Raw genomic sequence first — 19,525 nt, forward strand, 5'->3', positions numbered from 1 at the left:
GACCTGCATAAACAATATCAGATGGCAGGCCCTAGTTGTCAAAATGCAGCTTTGAAAAATAAAATAATAATGCACCTTTTTGGCTCACAAGACTAACGCACAACAAGTTATTGTCAAAACTGTTAATCTATTCGCTAAACTTTTTTAAACGATAGTCATTTGTTGTCTAATGGAAAGCCTTTTAGCCCGAAAAGACTGAGTACCACGTTAAGATACCAATGCCAATTTCACCTGCATTTAGTTGCTGAGCCAATATCGCAAACACAGGCGCGTTTCTTAGAGTGATAAACAGTTGATTAACTTACGTGCAGAGCCCTGCGGCAGCAGAACTATAGCCTCCTCCCGCCGCTGCTACACTGATACCCTTGTCTTCTCTCCAGTTCGGAGGTCGGGGTTGGATGGCTAAGACTGAGCGGTGCGTGCCTGACATTCCTTTGCGCGTGCGTGGCCCTTCAGAGGCATGAAACCTCCTCCCTCACCGTTGCCTGTGCACTTGCTCTTCTACCAGGCTAGAGGCGGCGATCAATCACAGGCGTGTGACTTACACGTATGACAAATCGCTTAGCCGCTATTAGCGCTGGAGGCACGTCACGTAACATAAAACTCTCATCCGGAGCTTAGACTGCCATACAGACAGCCCGCGCCCCTATCTGCTGTGTTGAAGTTTGAAACCAACATATAGGTCACTGCCCACTATGCAAAGTGGGGCCGCCTGTTGCAGTTTTTTTCTCATTTATAGCTGAAATGGAGCGTAAGTTTGAACAACTGTACAACTTGTTGTATTATTATTACACATACAGTAGTACAGTTAGCATAGTTTCTCCGAAAATCCCAGTATTCACTAAGTCGTCTTCTTTGTCGATGTTAAATAACGATATCAAGAGGAGAAATGACGCCTGCTCTCTCTGGCTGCAAGTGTCTTATTCTTCAACCTCGCTCGATATGAAATTCAGGTTACGTTTGAAATTGGTTCAAGTGGCTCTGAGCGCTATGGGACTTAACACCTGAGGTCATCAGTCCCCTACAACTTAGAACTACTTAAACCTAACTGGCCTAAGGACAACACACACATCCATGCCCGAGACAGGATTCGAACCTGAGACCGTAGCGGTCGCGAGGTTCCAGACCGTAGCGCCAAGAACCGCTCGGCCACTCCGGCCGGCCACATTTTAAATTATTGTAATTTTTCAATAATTTTTAAATGAAAGCTATTTAACGCTTACGCAACGACTAGATCGCTAAGATTATGTGCTACTGAACTAGAATTTCGGCAACAGATAAGAATACCTGTAACGAAATGATAGTAATTTCAGTGTAGCGACTTTGTTTCATCGAAAGATTTCCCTGATATTTCCAGATGTTTCCACGTTAAATTTCAAAATTCTTCTCAAAGAGAGCCAGTTGCATTTTGTTGGTTTTCATGGCCGCAAACTTTTTTTTCCGTTCCAGTGCAGTGCCACTTACTAGCCATCACTACAGATTCATTTAGGACTGAAAACAAGATACACACGAAACTTATTTTTGTTCTAGAAATAATAATTAATCCTTACACTTGGTTAAACAGCTACTGCAGATAAATTAAAAATGCAACGAGACAGATAAAACATTCTCCAAGAGGTAGTAGGAAAATCTGGATTACAAATTTCGTTAGAAAAACAGTGCAAACAAAATATGGGAAGAAGTTTCAGAATTTAAATATTTGGGAGCAATAATCCCACCAAATGCTCTGGACAAAGCAGCTAACACAAATAGAGACAGAAAATGAAGAGGGCATTACACTTAACGAAGAACACATGCAATAAAAATCCTTATCTATCAATACAAAATTGATGCATTACAATGTGGTTATTAAAAGTAGCTGTCTTTTTGTCTCAGAATGCCTGGTCATAAGCACAGCCAAACTGTAAAATAATTTGGAGAAGAAAGAAAGAAAGAAGAATAATCCGAAAAATTCTGGGTCCAAAGTATGAAAATGGGATTTGCAACAAGGAGGTGTATGAAAAATCCGAGAATATGATAGAAAAAATGAGAAAGTGGAGGATTACTTTCTATGGTCACTTAGAAAGACTGTATAACAACAAGCTGACAAAGAAACTCATCTTCTTCGATAAACATTTAAAAAAGCGAATTTCATGTTTCGTAGAAGTTAAGAGTGATCTAGAGACGACATAGAAAACACACATGAATTCAGGGAAAAGTCAAGGCTTTCCAGAAGAAAACACAAAAAGAGAGGAGGGACATGGAATGACGAAAGAACAACAGAAAGCAAGAATGAAGAAGTATTGGGAAACCAAAAAAAGGGAAAGAATATGATGTCATACGTCAACATTTCCTGAACCGGGCAAATTCGAATGATAACAATAATAATAAATTTCATTTTCAAAGTGAGGTCTAATATTAGGCATTACATCTGTATTCTTTTATAATTCAGGCTCGTTAAACGTCGTATAAAGTCAATACAGAAGAATATGCATAATGTCTCGTTCCATGAATCTGCAACAAGGTCACATACTGAAATTAGTTAGAAAGAACAGAAGCCTGAATATTCATTTCTGATCAACAAAACACGCGCATTCAACTACAGATCCGTATTTATACTATTCAAATGAAAAATACATCTTTACTTTTTTGCGTATAGCTAAATCAGAGCTACGTGTCACATTGCCAAGCGCACGTACATTCATTTCCGTTAACGAACAGAATTCACGCAGAGCTTCTCAGGTTTCCGTGAGATTTCCCCGTGTTTCATATTAAATTCAATTCCCAAGGGAATTTACGACTTTTCTGAACTTCCAGATAGCTGGAAGAAGCTACTCGACCAGTGGGTTGTATTGGCGCCCCAAGCCACGAAAAAAAAGTGGGAAGGGAAAACAAAAGCTCACCAATCTGGGATCGGGTAGTTTCGAAAAGGCCCTGAAGCCTCAATTCGGATGCAATCACCTTCTCCTCCTTTCTTTTTGCATGGAAACACAAAACCTACAGTTTAACTTGTTGGCTACAAGATGTGTCCGACGAATTATGCAAAGCAAGCCCGCCTCGCCGCCCGCCAACCGCAAAGTGCATCGGCGCGGAAGAACGGGGCCGCCGAAGCATCCACGGCTCCCTCTGGCGCCGGAGGTGTTCCACAGGGTAGCGCAGTTGCCGAACAGGTGACAGTAACTCGTAAGACTAAGTATCTCCCCAGGAACGCCTACGTGTTTGTCGAAAATGGCGAGGCTTTTAGGCCTGCGTGTGTGATTCATTGAACAAAAATAAATAAACAGATAAATAAGTAAATTAATAAAATCAAAATAAAAAAATAAAGAAGGATTAAAATGGCTCTAAGCACTACTGGACTTAACCCCTGAGGTCATCAGTCAACAAGACTTAGAACTACTTAAACCTAAGTAACCGAAGGACATCACACACATCCATTCCCGAGGCAGGATTCGAACCTGCGGCCCAAGCAGCCGCGTGGTTCCGGACTGAAGCGCCTAGAACCGCTCGGTCACAGCGGCCGGCTGATTCATTGAACAGTCGGACGCTCTAACTTTAGGATGCATATTACGCAATTTTACAAATATTTTACAGTACTATCTGAAAAAGTTGCACAAATATCCAGTTAATGGTGTAAAGACTGGCAGTTCGCAGTTCGCTGTAAATGTTCAGATACACTGAAGCACCAGAAAACAGGTATAGGCATATTCAAATACAGAGATATGCAAACAGGCAGAATTTTTGTTTTCGTTTTACGTCATCCTTGAGGATCTCCTTACTATGTTTCTATGGGACGAACAGTATACAACGATAAGCGAAAACATTAAGACCACTGCCCATCACAACGTTGGATGCCGCCTGGTTGCAATACGAGCACGTGACGCTGTAACAAAAGTATGTAAGCGGGGCAGACACGGATAGGGGATCACCCTAGCGAAGATACGGGCTGCAAATGGGGAAATCCATTGAGATAAGTGGCTTTCACAAAGGACAGATTATTATTGTGCACAACCTGTATACGAGTATCTCGCAAACGGCGAATCTGGTCGAATGTTCACGTGCTACTGTCGTGAGCATTTACTGAAAGAGATAGAAGGGCAGTGAAACTACCACTAGGAGCTAAATGGTTGGACGCCCACGATTCTTCACAGAGCGCGGGGTTCGGTGGCTTGTCTGCTGTGTGAAGTGAGATTGATGGTGATCTGTAGCACCTCTCCCGAAAGAGCACAAGTGTTTGTTCATCGTACATTGTTGAACATGGAGTTCTGCAGCAGACCCTACGTGTTCGCATCTCGACCCAACGACATCGTCAATTACGATTCAAGTAGTCACAGGACCATTCGGATTCGACCGTCAATCAAAGGAAACGTGTCGGCTCTTCTGGGGAATTACTTTTTTTCTTCACTAGGTCGAGGGCCGACTCCACAAAACGCCATCATCGAGGTGGACGGCGGCTCGAAACGTGCAACGCGCCACGGACGCAGGCTGGTGGAAGCAGTATCATGCTATGGGAGACATTCTCCTGCTCTTGCGTGGGACCTGAGGTAGAAATCGAAGACATGCTGACAGCTGCGAACCACCTGCATCCCTTCATGCTTGATGTCTTCCTCGACGGCGATGTTATCTTTCAGCTGTATAATTGTGCTTCTCTTGGAGCCAGAACCGTGCTACAGTGGTTTGAGGAGAAGTATAGTGACCTCGCAATGGACGATGATGTCTCGGCGAACAAATTCTCCTGATGGAAATCCTATGGAACCCATCTGGGTCGCTATCGGGCGCCATCACCGCGAACGCAAATCAGCGGCCCATTATTTACGCGAATTACATGACCTGTGCGTAGATGCCTAATGCTACATACTTCAAAGAGCCTACCAAGAAACTGTCGGATTCCTGATACGCGGTATCAGTTACATATTTCGTTCCAAAGATGAACGAAGAAGCTGTTAAGCAGGTGGTCAAAATATTTTGGGTCATCACTGTAGCTAATCTCACTAATACAGTAGTCTCTGAACATTCATACTTGATATCTTGGACAAGAAGAGAATAGAAGCTTTCGAAATGTGGTGCTACAGAAAAATGCTGAAGATTAGATGGGTAAATCACATAACTAATGAGGAGGTATTGAATAGAATTGGGGAGAAGAGGAGTTAGTGGTACAACTTGACTAGAAGAAATCGGTTGGTAGGACATGTTGTGAGGCATCAAGGGATCAGAAATTTAGTATTGGAGGGCAGCGTGGAGCGTAAAAATCGTAGAGGGATACCAAGAGATGACTACACTAAACAGATTCAGAAGAATCTAGGTTGCAGTAGGTACTGGGAGATGAAGAAGCTTGAACAGAAGAGAGTAGCATGGAGAGCTGCATCAAACCAGTCTCAGAACTGAAGACCACACAACAACAACATGAACATTCACTACAGTACCAAATATCTGTCACGGGAGCCCCTTCCAGGCAGTGACGCTGGAAGGTCTGCAACCTATCGTGATCTGACTGGCATGCAATATGCACTTTTTTTACGCTTTTTACTTTATCCGCGTCTCGTATATATGGGATCCTGCGCAGTCGAAGTGACACAGAATGACAGGGAAATGACGTTGTCACTGGAGCCGGGCTGAGGTCGTGTGTCGCCACACCGCAGCACAGCACACATGCAGGCAGCCCGCTGGCATCGAACCGCCCCCATAGGGGCTGCCCAAGGATACGCCGGCGGCGTTTCGCATTATGTGCAAATGTCCTCCCAGACTCGCCGTCTGCAAGCCTGCCGGGCACACCAGCACGGAGAAGAAAGAAAATCGCTAACGATAATTTCTCTCTATGAAAGAGAGAAGTCGTCCGAAACACAAGAGTTCCTTATTGTATGGAAATTTCTGGAGGGAGCGGCTCGAGTTTAAAAAATACGACGCCGGTAATCCTGGGAGCTGCGGTTCATTGTTTACTATGCAGTCTTCTGGCTACTGCACTTCCTTACTTTTCGTGCTTAACGGAAGTATGGCGGGCAGTCAGACCCACCACAACGGTTCCATTCAAAAGTAAGCTCCACACGCGTTAAGACATTTATCCTACTTGGAGACGAGACGATAAATACCTGTTTCGTAGAACGCGGATGGCCGCTGACAGATCTACAACGCTCTTGCACTTCCTCGCCAGAAGGAAACCGTTGTCCAAGCACGTCTTTCTGCGGGTCGCCAAAGATGTGAAAATCATACGATGAAATATCCGGCCTGCGCGGGGGATGTTGCGGTGTTTCCCAACGAAATCGCTAAAGTGCAGCCTTGCTCCGAGTTGGAATGAGGGGGCGGGCGTTAGACAGTCAGACAGTATTCCAGGGCGTTTTGACTTCAAAGCACAGTCTCTGCAAAGTGTCCTCATAGCGCTCAGCATTGATTGTGGTTCCGCGCTCGAGGTACTCGACGAACAGAGTGCTCCTGCAGTCGACGAAGATGGTTATCGTGACCTTACCGGAACATGTTTGAACAGCTTTGGATTTATTTGGCGGCGGAGATGTGGGATGTTTCCACTGCTACCTTTGCCGTTTACCTTCGGTCTCGAAATGGTAGCGCCACGTAAGGTCAAGATGACCTTCTTCGACAGCGTCCGCAGCTCGTGGTCTAGTGGCTAGCATGGCTGCCTCTGGACCACGGGGTCCCGGGTTCGATTCCCGGCTGGGTTGGCGATTTTCTCCGCCCGAGGACTGGGTGTTTGTGTTGTCCTCATCATTTCATCGTGCAAGTGGCTGACTTGGATTGTGTAGAGACTGGGACTTTGTACGGGCGCTGATAACCGCACAGTTGAGCGACGTCAAACCAATCATCATCATCTTCTTCTTCGACTGCCTTGGATTTATTTGGCGGCGGAGATGTGGGATGTTTCCATTGCTAGCTTTGCCTTTTGCCTTCGGTCTCGAAATGGCAGCGCCACGTAAGGTCAAGCTGACCTTCTCCTTCGACAGCGTCCGCAGCTCGTGGTCTAGTGGCTAGCATGGCTGCCTCTGGATCACGGGGTCCCGGGTTCGATTCCCGGCTGGGTTGGCGATTTTCTCCGCCCGAGGACTGGGTGTTTGTGTTGTCCTCATCATTTCATCGTGCAAGTGGCTGACTTGGATTGTGTAGAGACTGGGACTTTGTACGGGCGCTGATAACCGCACAGTTGAGCGACGCACAAACCAAACATCATCATCTTCTTCTTCGAGAGCAGGAGCCCTCTGCTCGTCGAGTTTCACGAGCGTGGAGTCACAGTCACTGTGCCGTGCCATATAGTCGAAACACCTGAGCATTGCTATCGGACGGAATCATCTTGTTGCACGATAACCGCCCCCATACTACCAATCGGACGAAGCCTACGCTTCAGCGATTTGGTTGGTCCACACCATACCATCCTCCGTAGAGCCTGGATCGCTTACCGTGTGATTTTCACACGTTTGGCGACGTGAAGAAAGACATGCATGGACGTCGATTTCAGTCGAACGAGGAAGTGCAAGAATTGGTTCAAATTATTCAAATGGCTCTGAGCAGTATGGGACTTAAGTTCTGAGGACATCAGTCCCCGAGAAGTGAGAACTACTTAAAGCTCACTAACCTAAGAACACCACACACATCCATGCCCGAGGCTGGATTCGAACCTGCGACCGTAGCAGAACGCGGTTCCAGACTGTAGCGCCTAGAACCGCTAGGCCACCCCAGTCGGCCTGTAAGAATGGGTGCGACTGTTGATGAGCCAGCGGCCGACATCGTCCTACGAAACAGGTATTGCTCTTCTCGTCTCGCAGTCGGATAAATGTCGTATGCGTGTGATGATTGCTTTTGAATGGACCCATTCCATAGCCGGCCGGACTGGCCGTGCGGTTCTAGGCGCTACAGTCTGGAGCCGAGCAGGTTAGAATCCTGCCTCGGGAATGGATGTGTGTCATGTCCTTAGGTTAGAAGGTTTAATTAGTTCTAAGATCTAGGCGACTGATGACCTCAGAAGTTAAGTCGCATAGTGCTCAGAGCCATTTTAACCCATTCCATAGTCTCGTTTCTGGCGGGTATTCGGTTTTCATTTGATGGACTCTCACACATAGAAGCATTTCACTGAATTATACACAGTATTTCATCAAAAGTAGGTGTATATAGGGGGGAAATGAAAACTGTGTCCAGTCAAATTTTCCCCCAGTCTTACTGGAAACAACCTGCTCACTGCTTTACGGCGTACTTGCACTTAAAGAGCTCCCGTCCACCGAAAACACTCTCAATGAATCACAGTCTATCTGCATTCGTAAAGTCCTCGTCCACCTTAGTGGACGTCTACTTCAACCATCACCCTTAGTAAGGCACTACATTGCGTAGAGGTGAGTACCAAAGTAAGCGGGACTTTTTGTTTGGCGTGTTCAAAACAGAAATTAACGTATTACTGAGGAATGTTGAAGACTAACGACTCTGAGGTGTTTAACTCAAACGAGAGTCAGTGTGGAGCTACGGGTAAGGCTTCGGATGCGGTAGCAGTTGTACCAACATCAGTGGATTCCGCCGACAAATGACAGTGGTTGAAACGGCCGATCGTTTCAAATTACTACGCCAATGCTTGCGCTGTCAATGCAATCGTACAGATTTCGGATGACAGTCGGCGAATTTCAAGTCGTTTCGTTTTATTTCAGAATAAAAACAGTCTTGAACTCAACGCTGACCCCAATTTTGACTGGAGCAGAGTGGGGATCTTCCTACACGTCGGTTAGGGGGCGTGAAGATGGCGTAATACATTGCCGAAACTGGTAGCTCAACAAAGTAATTTGAAAATTTAGACGACTGAAAGGTATGTATTTTAACATACTATACTGAACAGCCGAGGTCCCGCAAACATACGGGAAAAGACGGACGTAAAAGACAGTCTTAATTAAGAAATTATTTAATATCAATGACGCGTTTCACCCTTTTGGGGCATCATCAAACTGTATAAAAGTGCTGGATATGCAATCCACCCGTCATAAAGCCAAATAAAACGAAAAATGAACCGAGCGGTAACTGCATTTGTTTTCTTCGGTCGGATCAGTGAACGTTATCGGACACGAAATATCGACTGTGAGAAATTGGTAAGCCAAGTCCAGGAAAGAAGGACTGTCTGTACGGTGATGACGCACGCATTCCCGACATCCCCCAAATGCCCTCTGGCCTCTCTCTGCCGTATTGCTTTCCTTGCTGACAGCCGCTCGGGTGAACTGGGTTAAAGGTTAAGAGCACCATTTCACGCCTTGGTGGACTGTTAATGGTGTGCAAGATAGGCCTTCACTCTTGTGTCTGACCTTTCGTTCCGAGTAGAAGGGCAATGCGATCAATGTCATGCCTCTGTTTCGCGTTCTCAGAACACCCCAGAACGCTCCGAAAAAAACAGGCCAGTTATTTCTGCGGCGGTTCCCTATCTCAGTAGCCTCGATCCCAACCAGTAACGCTCGGAACGAAACAGTCTGACTACACGATTCTGTACGGCTATACTGCCACTTTTAAGGAACCTGGCTAAAATGTCCTTGCGTTAATGACACTCTACATGAGTATCTTATTTAGGGCTAGGGAAACGTTACACGCGTTCGAACTCGCTCAGAATTTATCTATACACCGTAATGCTGGAAATAGAAACGAATCTGCTTCAAGAATCAGATTGTATTTGAGCCGGCCGCGGTGGTCTCGCGGTTCTAGGCGCGCAGTCCGGAACCGCGCGACTGCTACGGTCGCAGGTTCGAATCCTGCCTCGGGCATGGATGTGTGTGATGTCCTTAGGTTAGTTAGGTTTAAGTAGTTCTAAGTTCTACGGGACTGATGACCACAGCTGTTAAGTCCCATAGTGCTCAGAGCCATTTGAGCCATTTTGAATTGTGTTTTACTTGCGTGGCGCGATTGCAAGCGATACGCGAAAAAGTACGAAACAGGCACAAGAGAAAGCTATAGCTCTGTTTAAACTTCATCAAAGCAATAAAAAAAAGAAAAAAGAATTGTTAACAAATTTGCTATACGACTTCGTATACAGTATGTATGGAAATAAACAGTTATAGTGAGTTTAAAGTAAAGCTAATAGTCAAAGGCCGGCCGTAATGGCCAAGCGGTTCTAGGCGCTTCAGTCTGGACCCGCGTGCCGCTGCGGTCGCAGGTTCGAATCCTGCCTCGGCCATGGATGTGTGTGATGTCCTTAGGTTAGTTAGGTTTAAGTAGTTCTAAGTTCTAGGGGACTGATGAGCTCAGACGTTAAGTCCCAAAGTGCTCAGAGCCATTTAATAGTCAAAGGACCGTGAACGGCATTAACAGTCATCTTGGTCGTTACTGATGCCCGATGCTCTCTTTCGATATACACGGCCCAGTCACGTTATAGTGACTACCGCTGTAAAGCTTGTCAGAAAGGGGGGGGGGGGGGGGGGGGGGAGCCGAAAAACAGTGCAATCGTTGTTGTAGTGCGAACAAGCAGCGATTTATCTCCCGACCAAAAAGGAATGACCATTGCCTTTCGGGGCAGGGGTGGGTGCGTTCCCGGAGCGTTTAAGTTGCAAACAGTTGCGTGCCGCCCTAGTTAAAGTACAACCGTGCGTGGCAAAATGAGGCTATCCAAAACAGGCACCGAAGCAACTGTGAAGCACCATGGGCCACAGATGAAAGGCGTGGACGACGGATGCAGAGACGTGTACGGGTGAATAGACGTGTAGCTGGTGAGCAACTGACCACCCAGACAAACCAACGGACTACCAACAGCGACTCCTCAACGACCGTTGCTACTTACGGGCTTCCACAGGAGGCGCCTGGTTCAGACGCCCATACTGACTGCCGTTCATCGGCGATGAAGACCAGACTGTGCACTACAGGGCCCCACTGGGCGTTCATCAAGTGGCGACAGTTGGGCTTCTCAGACGAATTACGTTTTATTCTCCACGGGACAGATGGCAAACGTCCTGCGACAATCATCGGAGACGTACATACAGGAGGAGGGAGCGTTATGGTCTGAGGAATGCTTTCGTGGCTTCCACTGGGTGATCTCGTCATTCTGAAAGGCACAACGGATCAACCCAAGTATGCGTCTATCTTTAGGGACCATGTCCACACCTACAAGCAATCTGTTTTTCCTCGGCACGCTGGCCTCTATCAGCAGTACAATGCAACGTGTCACACAGTTCTCACTTGTATGTACGATGTTTGACAAGCACCAGGATGAATTTATCGTACTTCCTTGGCTAACAAGCTCCCCGGATTTGAGCCCAATCGAGAATCTGTGGGCTCAAATGGCTCTGAGCACTATGGGACTCAACTGCTGTGGTCATTAGTCCCCTAGAACTTAGAACTACTTAAACCTAACTAACCTAAGGACATCACACACATCCATGCCCGAGGCAGGATTCGAACCTGCGACCGTAGCAGTCGCGCGGTTCCGAACTGCGCGCCTAGAACCGCGAGACCACCGAGGCCGGCAACTCTGTGGGATCACCTCGATCCAGCTGTTTAACCGCGAATCCTAGCACAGCTAGGTTTGGTTAGGCTCCACATACCTGGGAGTACCTTCCAGAACCTCACTGACTCTCTTGTTGCGCTCTCTCGCGGGGTCTGCACTTCAAAAGCTTTTGACAGTTGGTCACATTAATGCGACTGGACAGTATAATATGTTTTCTAAATTGATTTTTTAAATACAACTGCGAGTTGGTTTTTTTCAATACGAGAGGGAGAAGATTGTGAGATATTCGGAGGGAAGACGGCTGGCTCTGAGCACTATGGGACTTAACTTCTTAGGTCATCAGTCACCTAGAACATAGAACTACTTAAACCTAACTAACCTAAGGACATCACACACATCCATGCCCGAGGCAGGATTCGAACCTGCGACCGTAGCGGTCTCGCAGTTCCAGACTGTGGCGCCTAGAACCGCACGGCCACTCCGGCCGGCGCGGGGGGAAGACAACAGTAATTAACTTCTTTCACATATGCTGCCGTCAATGAAATTAAGTTACTTCCTCAGATTTCCAAATAATGTGTATGAGTAAACTCTTCTGAAAATTTCACAATAGTAAAACCTTGCCTTCGCGTAACAATACTCTTTTCGTAAATATGCTCTCCCAATGAAAATATCCCACAATCCCTCTGCTAACTTCGGAACAGGCGAAAATATAAAAAAATCCCTCGTCGAAATTATTGTACGAAATATTGAACTAAACAGAAAATAACATTGCCAACTTTCGACTGACTAATTAAAATCGACATACACCCTAAACATCTCAGCAAGATCGCATCAAACATTATAATAACCATTTTTGTTAATAGAAAAATTAGAGAGCACAAGTTTTTACAATGCACAAAATCTCCCGAAGCAATACTAGTGCCCTTCTCGGGGATCAATAACAACCTTCGTGACTTACGCAGTTAACGATCAGGTACTCAGCCGGCTCGGTCTGTGGATGCTTCACGTAGTTTCCCGGTAACCGCCTGTAAAGTGAAAATATTTTGTTGTTATAGAGATGGCAATACTCCTATTTTAAAACACAACAGACAATGTTAAAACACTAAGCACATACAAAGGGTTGACGGGTGCGGAGAGAAGTGCGTCGCAAATACGTTCATGATGCTACAGTGGTATATAAAAAATAAAATGGTTCAAATGGCACTGAGCACTATGGGAGTTAACATCTGAGGTCATCAGTCCCCTATACTTTGAACTACTTAAACCTAACAAACCTAAGGACATCACACACATCCGTGCCCGAAGCAGTATTCGAAACTGCGACCGCAGCAGCAGCGCGGTTCCGGACTGAAGCGCCTAGAACCGCTCGGGCACAGCGGCCGGCGCAGTGGTATCTCGTTTTGTGACACGACTACAGCTCATTAACAATTATTCGTTGTGGAACATACCTGCATAGAATCATTTTATTTCCGGCTCATTCGAGGAATCACATCCGAACACACAAGTTTACAAGTAAGTTGTATATTTTTAAAACATTTCTGGAGCAAATGGAAGTTCACATTCTGACGTTCCACAGTGTGACGCTTCGTCAAGAATGTCCTTTCGCTTCGGCTCTTCATAAAAGTATTACAGATCGCAGTTTTTGATACGCAAGACTACATTCCTAGTTTACCGTTTTCTCCTTTCACCAAATTCTCCGGATTTAAACTCAATCGAGACCATCTTCAATAGAAGCCTGCTCGGTTGGCCGTGCAGTCTAACGCACGGCTTTCCGGGCGGGAAGGAGCGCCCTGGTCCCCGGCACGAATCAGCCCGGCAGATTTGTGTCGAGGTCCGGTGAACCGGCCAGTCTGTGGATGGTTTTTAGGTGGTTTTCCATCTGCCACGGCGAATGCGGGCTGGTTCCCCTTATTGCGCCTCAGTTACACTATGTCGGCGATTGCTGCACAAACAAGTTCTCCACGTACGCGTACACCACCATTACTCTACCACGCAAACATGGGGGTTACACTCGTCTGGAGCCGGCCGCGGTGGTCTAGCGGTTCTAGTCGCTCAGTCCGGAAGCGCGCGACTCCTACGGTCGCAGGTTCGAATCCTGCCTCGGGCATGGATGTGTGTGATGTCCTTAGATTAGTTAGGTTTAAGTAGTTCTAAGTTCTAGGGGACTGGTGACCACAGATGTTAAGTCCCATAGTGCTCAGAGCCAGCCACACCCGTCTGGTGTGAGACGTTCTCTGGGGGGTCCACCGGAGCCGAATTGCACAATAACTCTGGGTTCGGTGTGGGGTGGCGGAGCGGTGAAGTGGACTGCGGCAGTCGTCGTGGGGTCATGGACCACTGCGGCTGCGGCGGGGACGGAGCCTCTTCGTCGTTTCTAGGTCCCCGGTTAACATACAATACAATACAATACAAAATCTTCATTCGAGATACCTAGCGCAGCTGGCCACGATACAGGAGTTGGCATAGCTCCACATCCCTGTCCCTACCTTCCAGAACCTCATTGACTCTCTTCATGCACGTCTCGCAGCTGTCCACGCTGCAGAAAGTGGTTATTCTGGCTTTTTCTACAGACTGTCCCTTACAAACTCACATTCAGCAGCTGGCAAAGTGCACAGCATAAACGATGACGTGACAGACTGTTCGTGTTCATTGTCGATCGATCTTTCCAGAGCGGGAACCAGAGGTATGTTAAGGAACGACACATTCTCTTTGAGGTGCCCGACTTAGATAATGCACGCGTATGTCGTGATACGTCAACGCTTATCGTCCCGTAGCCGTCCAGTCGGGTTGCAGGCTGTCGTGTTCATGATCTCGTTCTTAAACGCTCATAACTGACGCATACCTCCACCCCCCCCCCCCCCCCCCAGTATATCTCACTCACACACACACACACACACACACACACACACACACACACACACACACACACACACAGAGCAGCCTTCCCCACAGTGTAAATACTAGCGGTGATAAAGCGAGAAGTCGTTCGCAAGATGGAGGGGGGGGACTGCTTAGCAGCCGGTTGTACGGCGGAGCACGCACTGCGTCGCGATGCGTGGTTTTTGTGCGTGCGCGTGGCGGCGCAGGCGTGCCGGCATCCGTCAGTCGCTTATCAGGCGTGCCGCGAACCCTCCCCCACGCACCACGATCTGTTTGCAGTGCGCAGCCGCTGACCCTCCAACAAGCGCTCCGTGACGCGACTTCCTAGCACTGGAAAATAAAGCACGCGTAGCCATAAAATACCTTACTGCAGACGGTGTAAACATTAATTGATCATTACAGCGATACAGTCATCCTGATCTACTCTTCAGTATGCTGCGGTATATTGCCGCTAAAGAACATTGTGCTGCCTCACATGTACACTACTGGCCATTAAAATTGCTACACCACGTAGGTGACGTGCTACAGACGCGAAATATAATCGACAGGAAGAAGATGCTGTGATATGCAAATGATTAGCTTTTCAGAGCATTCACACAAGGATGGCGTCGGTGGCGACGCCTACAACGTGCTGACAACCGATTTCTCATACACAAACAGCAGTTGAACGGCGTTGCCTGGTTCTTGTGATGCCTCGGGTATGGAGGAGAAATGCCTACTATCACGTTTCCGACTTTGATAAAGGTCGGATTGTAGCCTATTGCGATTTCGGTTTATCGTATCGCCATTGCTGCTCGCGTTGGTCGAGATCCAATGACTCTTAACAGAATATGCAATCGGTGGGTTCAGGAGGGTAATACGGAACGCCGTGCTGCATCCCAACGGCCTCGTATCACTAGCAGTCGAGATGACAGACATCTTATCCTCATGGCTGTAGCGGATCGTGCAGCCACGTCTCTATCCCTGAGTCAACAGATGGGGACGTTTGCAAGACAACTACCATCTGCACGAACAGTTAGACCACGTTTGCAGCAGCATGGACTATCAGCTCGGAGACCATGGCTGCGGTTACCCTTGACGCTGCATCACAGACAGGAACGCCTGCGACGGTGTACTCAACGACGAACCTGGGTGCACGAATGGCAAAACGTCATTTTTTCGGACGAATCCAGATTCTGTTTACAGCATCATGATGGTCGCATTCGTGTTTGGTGACATCGCGGTTTACGCAAATTGGAAGCGTGTATTCGTCATCGCCATACTGGCGTATCACCCGGCGTGATGGTATGGGGTGCCATTGGTTACACGTCTCGGTCACCTCTTGTTCGCATTGACGGCACTTTGAACAGTGGACGTTACATTTCAGATGTGTTACCACCCGTGGCTGTACCATTCATTCGATCCCTGCGAAACCCTACATTTCAGCAGGATAATGCACGACCACATGTTGCAGGACCTGTACGGACCTTTCTGGACACAGGAAATGTTCGACTTTTTTCCTGGCCAGCACATTCTCCACATCTCTGACGAACTGTAAATGTCTGGTCAATGGTGGCCGAGCAACTGGCTCATCACAATACGCCAGTCAATACTCTTGATGAACTGTGGTATCGTGTTGAAGCTGAATGGGCAGCTGTACCTGTAACTCCATCCAAGCTCTGTTTCACTCAATGCCCAGGCATATCAGGGCCGTTACTACGGCCAGAGGTGGTTGTTCTGGGTATTGATTTCTCAGGATCTATGCACCCAAATTGTGTAAAAATGTAAACATGTGTCAGTTCTAGTATAATATATTTGCCCAATGAATACCCGTTTATCATCTGCATATACACTGAAATCGTCTCCTTACAGTAGTGCACTTCGCCGCTAGATTGGACGAAAGAAAATGGCGTAGCACTTCTTCATTTTATCAGTCAAAGACATAGATGGAAATGGATATGATCGTATGGCATTATAGGTCGGGAGGCCCCATTCGTGGGATTTCGGCCGCCGTATTGCAAGTCCTTTTTAGTTGACGCCACTTCGGCGACTTGCGGGGCAATGATGAATGATGAAAAGGACAGACAACACCCAGTCTCCCGCCGGGAATCGAAACCCGGCCCCCTGCGCGGTCGGCGGAAACGCTACCGTTACTCTGCTGAGGCAGACAGAGACATAGATAATATGTACAGACTGCTCTCGCCCCAACCTTCCCCATGCTGACATTTGAAACCAAAAGGTACATCACGTGACGGAGATCGAAAAATTGTCTTTTCGTCATGCGATGTGAAGCTGACATTTACAGTTTTTCTTATTTATGACTCAAATCAAGCATTGACGTTATCAGTTCAGCGACTTCTTGTATTACTTTTGCACATGTAGAGTTACAATTAATCTAATTTCACCTAAATTCTCCGTATTAATCCCATGGTTATCTTTTTTACATTTGACCAGCTGAAAGGGTAAAATTTTGAAACCTTTTACTGAGAATTTATCCTTTACACAACCAACGGAATTACAGTTCTTAAGTGAATTTCTGTATTTGTTCGCTGAAAGCCATTTAGTACGCCGCTTTCTGGACACAACAAAACATCAGCGTGACAGGAAGCACTTATTATTCTGACGGTTGCTCAACAATATGTTTCGTGTGTTTTATTGTGCATTTAGAAGACGTCGGCCGTTTTGGCCGAGTGGTTCTAGGCGCTTCAGTCCGGAACCACGCGCCTGCTGCGGCCACAGGTTCGAATCATGCCTCGGACATGGACGTGTGTGATGTCCTTAGGTTAGTTAGGTTTAAGTAGTTCTAAGTCTAGAGCACTGATGACCTCAGATGTTTGGTACCATAGTGCTTAGAGCCATTTTTTTAAAATAAGAAATAACATGCATTGCCTTACACAATTTCCGGTTTTTACGCAAAATAAGGGTTTACGTTTTATGGTCTTCGCTTCATTCAGTAGAGATATCGAAATAACATAAATATAAGAAGCTTCATAGATTATGAAACGTCAGTTATGGAGGAAACTCCTGCGCTGCGTTAGTCTCAAGATCTTCGTCATTCATCGACTTGAAAATCTGAGAACCAACGTATTTTTGAGGTAGATGCAGAATGTGTCTCATCTTTCATTGGTACTATTTACACATAAATAAATACACTCAAATAGAGACCATTCTCATCTGCTTGATAATATCAGACCTAAGCTTCAGTCTCTAAATTCACTATCGTAATCCAGAAGAGTGTGTTTTCAATGTTTTAAAATCTTCACTTCTTAAAAGAAATATTGCTTCCTTTCACATATCTTTGCAACCAAACGCTGCACAAACTTGAGCACCGCACATTATAAGCCATAGAATTCAAAGTCTACGTCACATTTAATTTCGTTTGAATAGATAACACGTTCCCGCTTTACAGCTGTCATCAGAGTTATAAGACGAAAATGAAAACAGAAGGTATTTCCGAAAATATTAATAAGAAACAATTAAATGGAAGCAGAAAAAGAGGTAACTTTGTTACTTTATGAGGTGACTACAGATACTGAAACCGCTTATCTATACAAAGAAAATTGTGACGAAAAGCCGGCCGGTGTGGCCGAGCGGTTCTAGGCGCTTCAGTCTGGAACCACGCGACCGCTACGGTCGCAGGTTCGAATCCTGCCTCGGGCATGGATGTGTGTGATGTCCTTAGGTTAATTAGGTTTTAGTTGTTCTAAGTTCTAGGGGACGGATGACCTCAGATGTTAAGTCCCATAGTGCTCAGAGCCATTTGAATTTGTGACGAAAACTGGGAAATACTACGGTCAAAGGGAATGGTCACGGCACTTAAGATTGCAAAATGTTTTTCTACACTTGATACAAATGTAAATTATGTATGAGAATCGCGCTCTTATTTTTGCCTAGATCTATTACACGTAATTATTCCACAACTGGAGCTAAAGCTATTTTTGAAATACACGGGGTACAACTGCCATTTCCCAGCTGCCAGAAGGGATACGGTGGCAACTGAATTTTCTCCTAAGATACTGTGAAGGTCACGTTATTTACACCAGAGTACCTCGCAAACTTGTTCGCAAATATTTGAACCTCTGCGCTAAGTGGACGGGTTTGTTCCACTCGTTATACAAGACACGCGATTACCAGGTGGAGTAATTTCCGCGCTGGGCCATTTAAAAATGATTGTATCTGTATACTGTACTCACCAAGTGGAGTAATTTTCGCTCTGGGCCATTTAAAAGCGATCATATCTGTATTCTGTCCTAACTGGAACACAAAATTTTGAGTGCCTGATGCTTTCTCGAAACGTTCGCGCTGAAACGTAGCTTCATGGCTTTGTGAGCCTGCGCTAGGAATAAAAAGTTACATCTACATAATACAAGGCATTTCAAGAAATTTCATTTGATTTCACAAGACTCGGGGCATTTAGCTTACGCTTTAAAACTACAAGCTTACCTCGACGTCAGTTGCCAGTTCCCGTACATAGGGTAATTCCATCATGATGTTAAAAACTTTGAAAAGTGATGGAGAATGGTAAATGTGTGATGTGAGGTAATGGATCCTGTCCATAAACGATCGAGTAAAAAGTTATAACCGAAAATCGTTCTGATACCACTGATAGTGGGATACATGTACCGTATTGTTGTTGCTGAGACTCTAGGGGTAGGCGACTTTCAGAGGTGGCAATATGGACCAAAACAACAAAAAATGTGCCAAATAAACATGGGCTCTAAAATGCATACCTTAAGAGATATAAACACTTGTTCAATAGAAGAGACGTATTAACAGTAACAATGACCAAACGCCAATAGCTCCTGAGGTGAGCATTTTTGAGGCCACATTTACCGGACATTTTTTCCTTCTATTGGTCCATGATACCTCCACCAAAAGCATGGAAACCAAAGATCTTGCAGTAGAAAAGATGTATTTCTCAATATCGAAGATGAAGAACTGCCCATAGCTCTTAAGGCATGCATCCACAGAAACACTGCTGCTCTCCATGACAGATTTAGAAGTCATTGTTACGAAATTTTATGATAGGTAATTGCATTTTTAGACAGTCACATAGCTATGAAAATGCTTAACATGTAGTACGGGAACCAGCAATGTTACAAAACAGTTCTAAATTGGACGATGTAACGAGAAAAAATTTTAATACTCAACTTCCTACGTGAATGTAATCGTGGCTCAGAACTTCTTCTTATCTAGGAGATAATGTAAAGGTCCAGGTTTGTCGCACATCAGTGAAGACACTTAGTCACATTTTCATCATTTTTCTTTTATTTTCCACCCAGGCTTGGTTAA

At 45.9% G+C, this 19,525-nt stretch overlaps 1 protein-coding gene across 1 annotated transcript in view; it reads right to left on the reverse strand.

Moving 5' to 3' along the window:
• The window catches only part of LOC126283469 (uncharacterized), a 379,338-nt gene that overhangs the window by 273,559 nt on the left and 86,254 nt on the right, over positions 1–19,525 (reverse strand). The window contains exon 2 of the mRNA XM_049982274.1: positions 12,333–12,399. The gene's annotated coding sequence lies outside the window, so the exon portion shown is untranslated. The remainder of the gene's footprint in view (positions 1–12,332; positions 12,400–19,525) is intronic.

The sequence above is a fragment of the Schistocerca gregaria genome, chromosome 1 (assembly GCF_023897955.1).
Source record: "Schistocerca gregaria isolate iqSchGreg1 chromosome 1, iqSchGreg1.2, whole genome shotgun sequence".
In the NCBI taxonomy this organism is placed as follows: domain Eukaryota; kingdom Metazoa; phylum Arthropoda; class Insecta; order Orthoptera; family Acrididae; genus Schistocerca; species Schistocerca gregaria.